Raw genomic sequence first — 7,048 nt, forward strand, 5'->3', positions numbered from 1 at the left:
CGAGCATAATTAGACAGAGAAATGAATGGAGGAGAGGAATTAAAGACAAATATAGACAACGCTTTTGAGGAGTTTTGCTATAAAGAGAAGCAAAGAACTGAGAGGTTAGTTGTAGAAGTATGTGCAGTTAAAAAAATGTTTTCGTTTTCTTTGTTTTGCAACAAACCAGATCATTCTTACCAATAAAGGTGATACGTTGGATATATTGATATGTAACCAAATAAAATTCTATTTTATACCTTTATTCATATACTTCCTAGAAGTATGGTGAACAACGCTAAAGTCTGTAAATAAGAAACCTGAAAGGGGACTTTTTTTTTTTAAGATTTTATTTATGGGGCGCCTGGGTGGTTCAGGCCCGTTAAGCGTCTGCCTTCGGCTCAGGTCATGATCTCGGGGTCCTGGGATCGAGCCCCGCATCGGGCTCCCTGCTCCGCGGGGAGCCTGCCTCTCCCTCTCCCCCTGCCTGCCGCTCCCCCGGCTTGACAGAGCACACGTGTGCGGGGTGGTGGGGGGAGAGCACGTGTGCAAGCACAAGCACAAGCAGGGGGAGCAGCAGAGGGAGAGGGAGAAGCAGGCTCCCTAATGAGCAGGGAGCCCAACTCAGGGATCCATCCCAGGACCCTGTGATCATGACCCGAGCCGGAGGCAGACCCTTAACAGACTGAGTCAGGCAGGCGCCCCAAAAGAGGATTTTTAAATTTTTTTATTTTTATTTTTTTAAAGATTTTATTTATTCCTTTGACAGAGAGAGGGAACACAGGCAGGAGGAGGGGCAGACGGAGAGGGAGAAGCAGGCTTCCCGCGGAGCAGGGAGCCCGATGCGGGGCTCGATCCCAGGACCCCGCGATCATGACCCGAGCCGGAGGCAGACGCTTAACAGACTGAGTCAGGCAGGCGCCCCGAGAGGATTTTTTTCATTGTCTGTTTTGTACCCATGCGGGGATCAGAAAGAAGTACATCCATATCCCAAGTGCTCCCAGGGCACTTGCAAGTGCACCTCCTAATTGCCAAAACCAGCCACACGAGTTTATTTAGGCAGATGAAACCAAGAGACTTCAGTGTGGGCAGACATGCTGTCTTGGCTTGAACATAAGCCTACAGCTGCTTGGAAAAGGCAGGCTGCTGGGCAGAGACCTGCATGTGGCAAATGGCCCAATGACTGATTAAATTGTTACCGGACTGGGAGTGATCATTTAAATCATGAATACTGTCTGCAGCTTTATCTTCTGATGCCCCACTACAACAACACAATAAAATATGCACTCAACACAGATACAAAAGTAAATGAATGGGCCAATTAATCTGTGAAAGCAAATGCCCTAGATCTGTGTCTGTTGTCAGTTCACTGAGAACAAGTGAGTCTTAGGATCTCCTGGGTATAGGGATCGGGTAACGGCAGGGTTTGAGGAAGATGATAAAAAATGTGCTTTCTTCCCCTTTCACATCCAGAACCAACACCGACATTACAGAACGGAAACTGAAGTGTTCACTTTACTACTGATAAGACTGTATCTTCAGAGTTCAGTCTGTTCTACTCCCATCCCAGTCTAGACCTTGAGTCACCATTGCCTTTCACTAATCCTGGGCAGTGAGGGAAGAAAAAGAACAGGAATCCTCAGTTTATAGCCATCTAGTGGAGTCTCTTCTTTGAGGAAGATGAGCCACTGGATGTTACCCGCCATGATGTACTTGGGGGCCAAAAATTTTAAATGAGTAAAATGCAGGACCATGTTATTACACAGTTAATGAGAAATGTTATATTTCATTTAGTTAGGACTCTCAGAAAAGCACAGAGGTGAAGGTAATGACACTTACAACGTACCCAACTGTGTACTGAACCAAGAAAACCCTCAATGGCTTCCAAGTGGTCCCTTCTTCCCCCCATCCCCCTCCCATCAGAGACTGTAAGAATCAGCCTGTTGAGAAGAGGGGGCAGGTGGAGAATGAAAGCCAGCAAGCCTACCCTGGTTTGCATGCTCTCAAAATTTATGTTAGCATTGGATTTTATGGAAATTCCTTCCTCTTCTGGAAGGGAATGAGGAAATGGTGGGCAGAGGCATTATCCAGCAGAAGTTCCTCCACGGAGAAACATGGTGGTGGTGGTAGGGGGGTGGCGGGAGGATAAGGTTCCCCTCTAGCAGCAGCAAAACTAGCCAGAGAAATGCCCAACACCTCCCAGGGCCCCAGGATGCCGTCTCTATAAGTGTGTGAAAGGCAGGCCAAAAACATGCCAAGAAAGGAAATCCAGCAGGTTTTATCAAGTCCTTACAGCACACCAAGCTCTCAGCCAGGTACTGGGAAGGCAGGGATAAATTCACACTCAAGGTGACCCAGGAAAGTTACAGCCTGGGATAAGTCCCCATCACTGCCACCGTTAGGAGCCTTTGAGAGTTTGATAGCATGAATACTCAACTACATTGGGGGATAAATGGTGAGTATCTTTTCCTGGAGTCATTTCGCCCTTACCCAAACATATTCCAGGCACTACTATGCTGAGTTCTGAGGACCCAGCGGAGAAGAAAACAGAGTCCTTGTGGAGCCGAATACTCCACCATCATGACAACTCCGCTTTTGGATAACACCCTAAGGCTGGCTCTACTCCACCAGAGAAAACTCTAGCTGATCTATAAAGTCCCTTCTGCTCTAGAATTCCTCTTTAATTCCCTTGGCCTCTGATTTTTACCTCTTGGATATTTGATGTACAGTCAGCTTCCTGCTGGTAATGCGAGACTCACCGTAGATACCCCTTCTCCAAGGAGCCTTCCCTGACCCCTTAGCAGGCTGGGCTCAGTGGTTCGCGCTGTGCCCTTGGCACACTGTTGTGGGCTTCTATCGGCGGGTGAATATCACTTCACGTTCCTTGAGGGCAGCTGCAGTTTCTCCTATTCCATTTTATACCCCCAGCACCAATCACATTGCCTGGCGCAGTCAGCACTCAGAAAATACTTGTCACGCTAAACAGTCCCTCCAACCAAAATAATATCAAGTGTCCCAGTTTCGAGGAAGCCCCAAATCTCAAAATTCCAAAAGCAGATTAAGGACAAGGCTGGGAGAGCGGGTCCTGTGCAGCCGTGCTTCCGCGGCTTGCAGACCACCCTGAGGGAAGACATGGAATACTCTGGGGGGCGGGGGTGTACATACCTAACATTATCTGATGCCTGGAGCTTCATCTAACCTGCAGCGAGGTAAATGCCCACCACACCCAGAGAGGTGTCCGGGCAGGTGTGCCCCCGAGGCCCGGGCGCCGGCAGGGGGCATGCGAGAGCCTCCGGGCGCCCCGGGCGGGGCGGATACAGGGCCGGGAGGGGCGCCGGGGTAACTTTTTGGTTGGTTGCTGCAGGGTGCCCGACTGCCAAGGCCCCTTTTAAACTTGGTCTCTCCAGCATCCTCCCTTTTCGCCGCGGCGCGCGACTCGGTAAGTGTCTTCCGACCCGCTCGACGCCGGAACAGGCCACGTGGGGGTCTCTGGTGGCACTTACTAGACGCGCCCCTCCTTGCCCCCCGTGCCCGCCCCGTCCGGGCGTCCGTGACTCCGGTTCGGCCTCAGCTCGGCGCCCCCTCGGGAAAGGACCCCGATGGAAGGAACTCCCTGGAGGCACCCATGAGGGCCCCTCTTAGGTGGGCACGTCCTCGTGGAGCCGGGGACCCTGAGTCGAAAAGAGGACTTTTCGAGAACGCGGCTGGGGGCGGCGGGCGCGGAGCCGGCTGGGTGTCCGTGTTGTAGGCGCACTCGGGGCTCCCGCCTGCCCGCGCTTGGCAGTGGCCCCGACATGGCCCGTTTGGAGAGTGAGCGGGACGGTGGATCTGGGCGCGGGCAGTTTCCGTGCGGAGCAGAGTGAATCCGGTGCTCGCCACAAACCAAGGGGATTCCGCTCGCACAGCCTCTCATGCCACTCACACAGGCGCCTTTCCGTTGCCACTTTGCAGGGTAGTTGGGCTTTTTAAAAAGTCTGGGGTGAGTCTTGCCTGAACTGATAACTGCTGTGAGCCCTCATGAGGGAGTCTGCAATGTTCTCCCCCCACATTCGCCGTTTCAGGAGTGACCAGTGCTTTATGCAGCACAGGACCCTCTTCCAGCATTTTCGGGGTGTGAAGCCCGTCATGGTTTTCTGTCCGGGGAAGAAAATCTTTAACCACTGGGGTTCCGATCTGTGTCCACTAAGACGCTGGCACACCTTGCTGGAGAAAGGGTTATTCTCCGAATTTTGTAAAGATACAAATTTAGAGTTGAATGAATGAAGGAATACCCTAGGTATCACTGAGTAATCTCCCCCCTTGAAATGTGAGGCTTGCGGGGTTCACATGTTTGCACTAGAGTTATGAAAGACTTTTTCACTTATTAGAAAGTATCTAGTTTTACGGATTGGGAAGCCCAGTGCGACACCATTTTGTCATGCTTTTAAAGAGGGGGGAGGGGCGCCTGGATGGCTTAGGTCATGATCCCAGCGTCCTGGGGTCGGAGCCCCGCGGGCTCCCTGCTCCGCGGGAAGCCTACTTCTCCCTCTCCCACTCCCCCTGCTTGTGTTCCCTCTCTCCTATCTCTGTCTCTGTCAAGTAATAAGATCTTTAAAAAGAAAAAAAAAACAATAAAGGGGGGGAAAGTAGTGTTGCGAGCTGTGCTGTAGGGACCCATTTTGCGGCCACATATATGAGCCCAGAGCACAAGGCCAGTTTTCCCTGCCCTGCGTCCCTCAATCCGGTGACTAAATACTCCCACACCTGGAAATGCAGTGGTCAGGCTTTGTTTTACAATTCCTTTACGTGTTGGGGATTCCTCTTAAGCCAAACTGTTGCAACGTTTCCATCTGAGACAGAAACATGGGCTGAGAGAGCCAGGCGGCGCCGCAAGGAAGCGGCAGCTTGCGCCAGTGTCTATTTAAGGATTGTGGAAACTCAACAGGGGCTGGAGACCGTTCTCAACTTGCTACCTCTGCCTCTGGGTAAACAAGTTCCAGGCTTCCTTTGGTTTGTAAATCTCTTTCAGTGTTTCCTAGGTACAAACTGTTGCCAGTAACGTTTACTTTTTTTCTGAAATTGATACTATTCCAGGCTAATGTAACCAAGAGATCAAGCTGCTGCTGACATTATATTCAATGCAATCCCAGAGGATAGGAATTTAATTCACTGTTCGTTTTACTCCTGGCTGAAAGTGACCAAGTTGGTTCCCAAGTGTGAGGAAATCTTGAAGAATGTAGCCTTTTTACAGGAATTCTATTCAAAGGTAGCTTTTTAATTCATCAAAGGTAGCTAGTAGATAACTACAATAATAGACACTCTACAAAACAAAAAACAAAGCCCCAAACCATAAAAAGTGACATGATATTCCTAACGTTGTTGTTCTCACTTTTCTCTCAGGCTCAGTCCAGTTCAAGATGCTGTCGAACTTCAGGTATGGCCCAAATGGAGAGAATTTGGCTTGAGTTACTAAGTAGCTGAATGGAATTCTTGGCCAAGGATGAGAACCCTAATCTGATTAGCTACGCTTCTCTGATGGGTTAAAGGATTTACCTGAGGCCAACGAAATAGGAATTGGTTACATGATCACATCCCTCCTCCCTTTAGAAAGTGTTTTAATTAGAAAGGGGGAAAACCTCTAGTATATAATACTTTATTATGCCAAGAAAAGGTTATTTTTTAAGTGGACTTTTAAGTAATTGACATTTAATCTTTCAAAGTATCTTTTCCAATGGTGGCCATTTTGCATTTGAGTCTTCCAGAAGGTTGAGGTCGAGAAGCTTTAGTAAAATAGGGTTTGAGTTAAACATTCACTTTTATATCAGAACATTACTAAGTCTGAGTTGTGAGCCCTGAGTTGACAATGTATAGTATGTTGGGGAATTTTATTTAAAGTTTTTGTAAACGTGGTCTGGAAACCACTGTTTATTTCTTCTTCTTCTTCTTCTTCTTCTTCTTCTTCTTCTTCTTCTTCTTTTTTATTTATTCATTTGAGATACAGAGAGAGCATGAGCAGGGAGAGAGGCAGAGGGAGAGGGAGAAGCAGGCTCTCTGCTGAGCCAGGAGCCCGATGCGGGGCTCGATCCCAGGACCTTGGGATCATGACCTGAGCCGAAGGCAGACACTTAACCATCTGAGCCACCCAGGCACCCCACCACTGTTTATTTTCTTAATAGCACATCTTATTTAGTACTTGCTGCTCTAACTACCTGCTGTGATACTTCTTTTACAGGCCTGGTGCTTGAAAGAATTGTGCTTGAAAGAAGCTTTTCAAGAAGGTAAAATATATTTGAACATGTGGTAGTTCATAAATATAGAATAGAAGCTCTTGCTTTCTTTGTCCCTTTCGTGGTAGTATCAGGGGTGAATTTTGAGAAGATGCCAAATAGCTATAAGAATATATATCTACTTGCCCCATAGAGAATTTTATAGAATATAGTTCCATTTAGTCTTTACCAACCAACCAGCCCCAGCCTGAAGCTTGACACTACTCTCTTGACAACTTTGTCAATTATGCTTTATAATTTGCAAAGGTTATTTTTTAAATCTCATTCTTTTGACTGTCCTAAAGATATGTTTCAAAGTATTCTCTTAAAAATTTGGTTTTGTTATATGCTTACAGATTTTTCCATAATAGATCATTTTAATGATTACATTTGATCCTTTTGACAGGAGACAGATCAATGGATTCTTAAGGATCAGAGAGGGGCTGGTTGCAAAGGAGCATGAGGGAGTTTTGAGGAAATGTTTTATATCTTGATTATGGTGGTGACTGCATTTGTCAAATTTCGGGATGAGTTTTGCTAAATGTAAATTTCACTTCAATAAATGTGACTTTAAAAACTTTTCTGGCATCTTAATGACCTTTCCAATGCAATCTGTGGCAAGGCAGTTTTGGGTCAGTGCTTGAATGATTTCCTGAGGGGTTAAAAATGGCAAAAGCATCAAAATCATTTGGGGGGTATAGTCACATAAGTGACTTGTGCACACAATAAATATCTGAGAAAAAGGGGATCAAAGGGCATATGTTGGCTTACCCATTGGGGATATAAAATTTCTCTTTATGGCTTTTTTGAGCAACAACACATAC

The 7,048-nt window shown here is 47.3% G+C and overlaps 1 long non-coding RNA gene and 1 other non-coding gene across 2 annotated transcripts; both read left to right on the forward strand.

Annotated features, from left to right (window-relative positions):
• Positions 1-3,349: 3,349 nt before the first annotated feature.
• LOC148162512 (uncharacterized) lies at positions 3,350-6,804 on the forward strand. Its single transcript, XR_015766739.1, has 4 exons — positions 3,350-3,418; positions 5,359-5,392; positions 6,191-6,236; positions 6,631-6,804. It is a non-coding gene; the product is annotated as an uncharacterized LOC148162512 (long non-coding RNA).
• On the forward strand, positions 5,450-5,520 carry LOC114221262 (small nucleolar RNA SNORD93). Its single transcript, XR_003611718.1, has one exon. It is a non-coding gene; the product is annotated as a small nucleolar RNA SNORD93 (small nucleolar RNA).
• Positions 6,805-7,048: the final 244 nt, after the last annotated feature.

This window comes from Eumetopias jubatus, unplaced genomic scaffold, assembly GCF_037043125.1.
Source record: "Eumetopias jubatus isolate StellerSeaLion01/CBP00866 unplaced genomic scaffold, mEumJub1_p1.0 scaffold_14, whole genome shotgun sequence".
Lineage (NCBI taxonomy): Eukaryota > Metazoa > Chordata > Mammalia > Carnivora > Otariidae > Eumetopias > Eumetopias jubatus.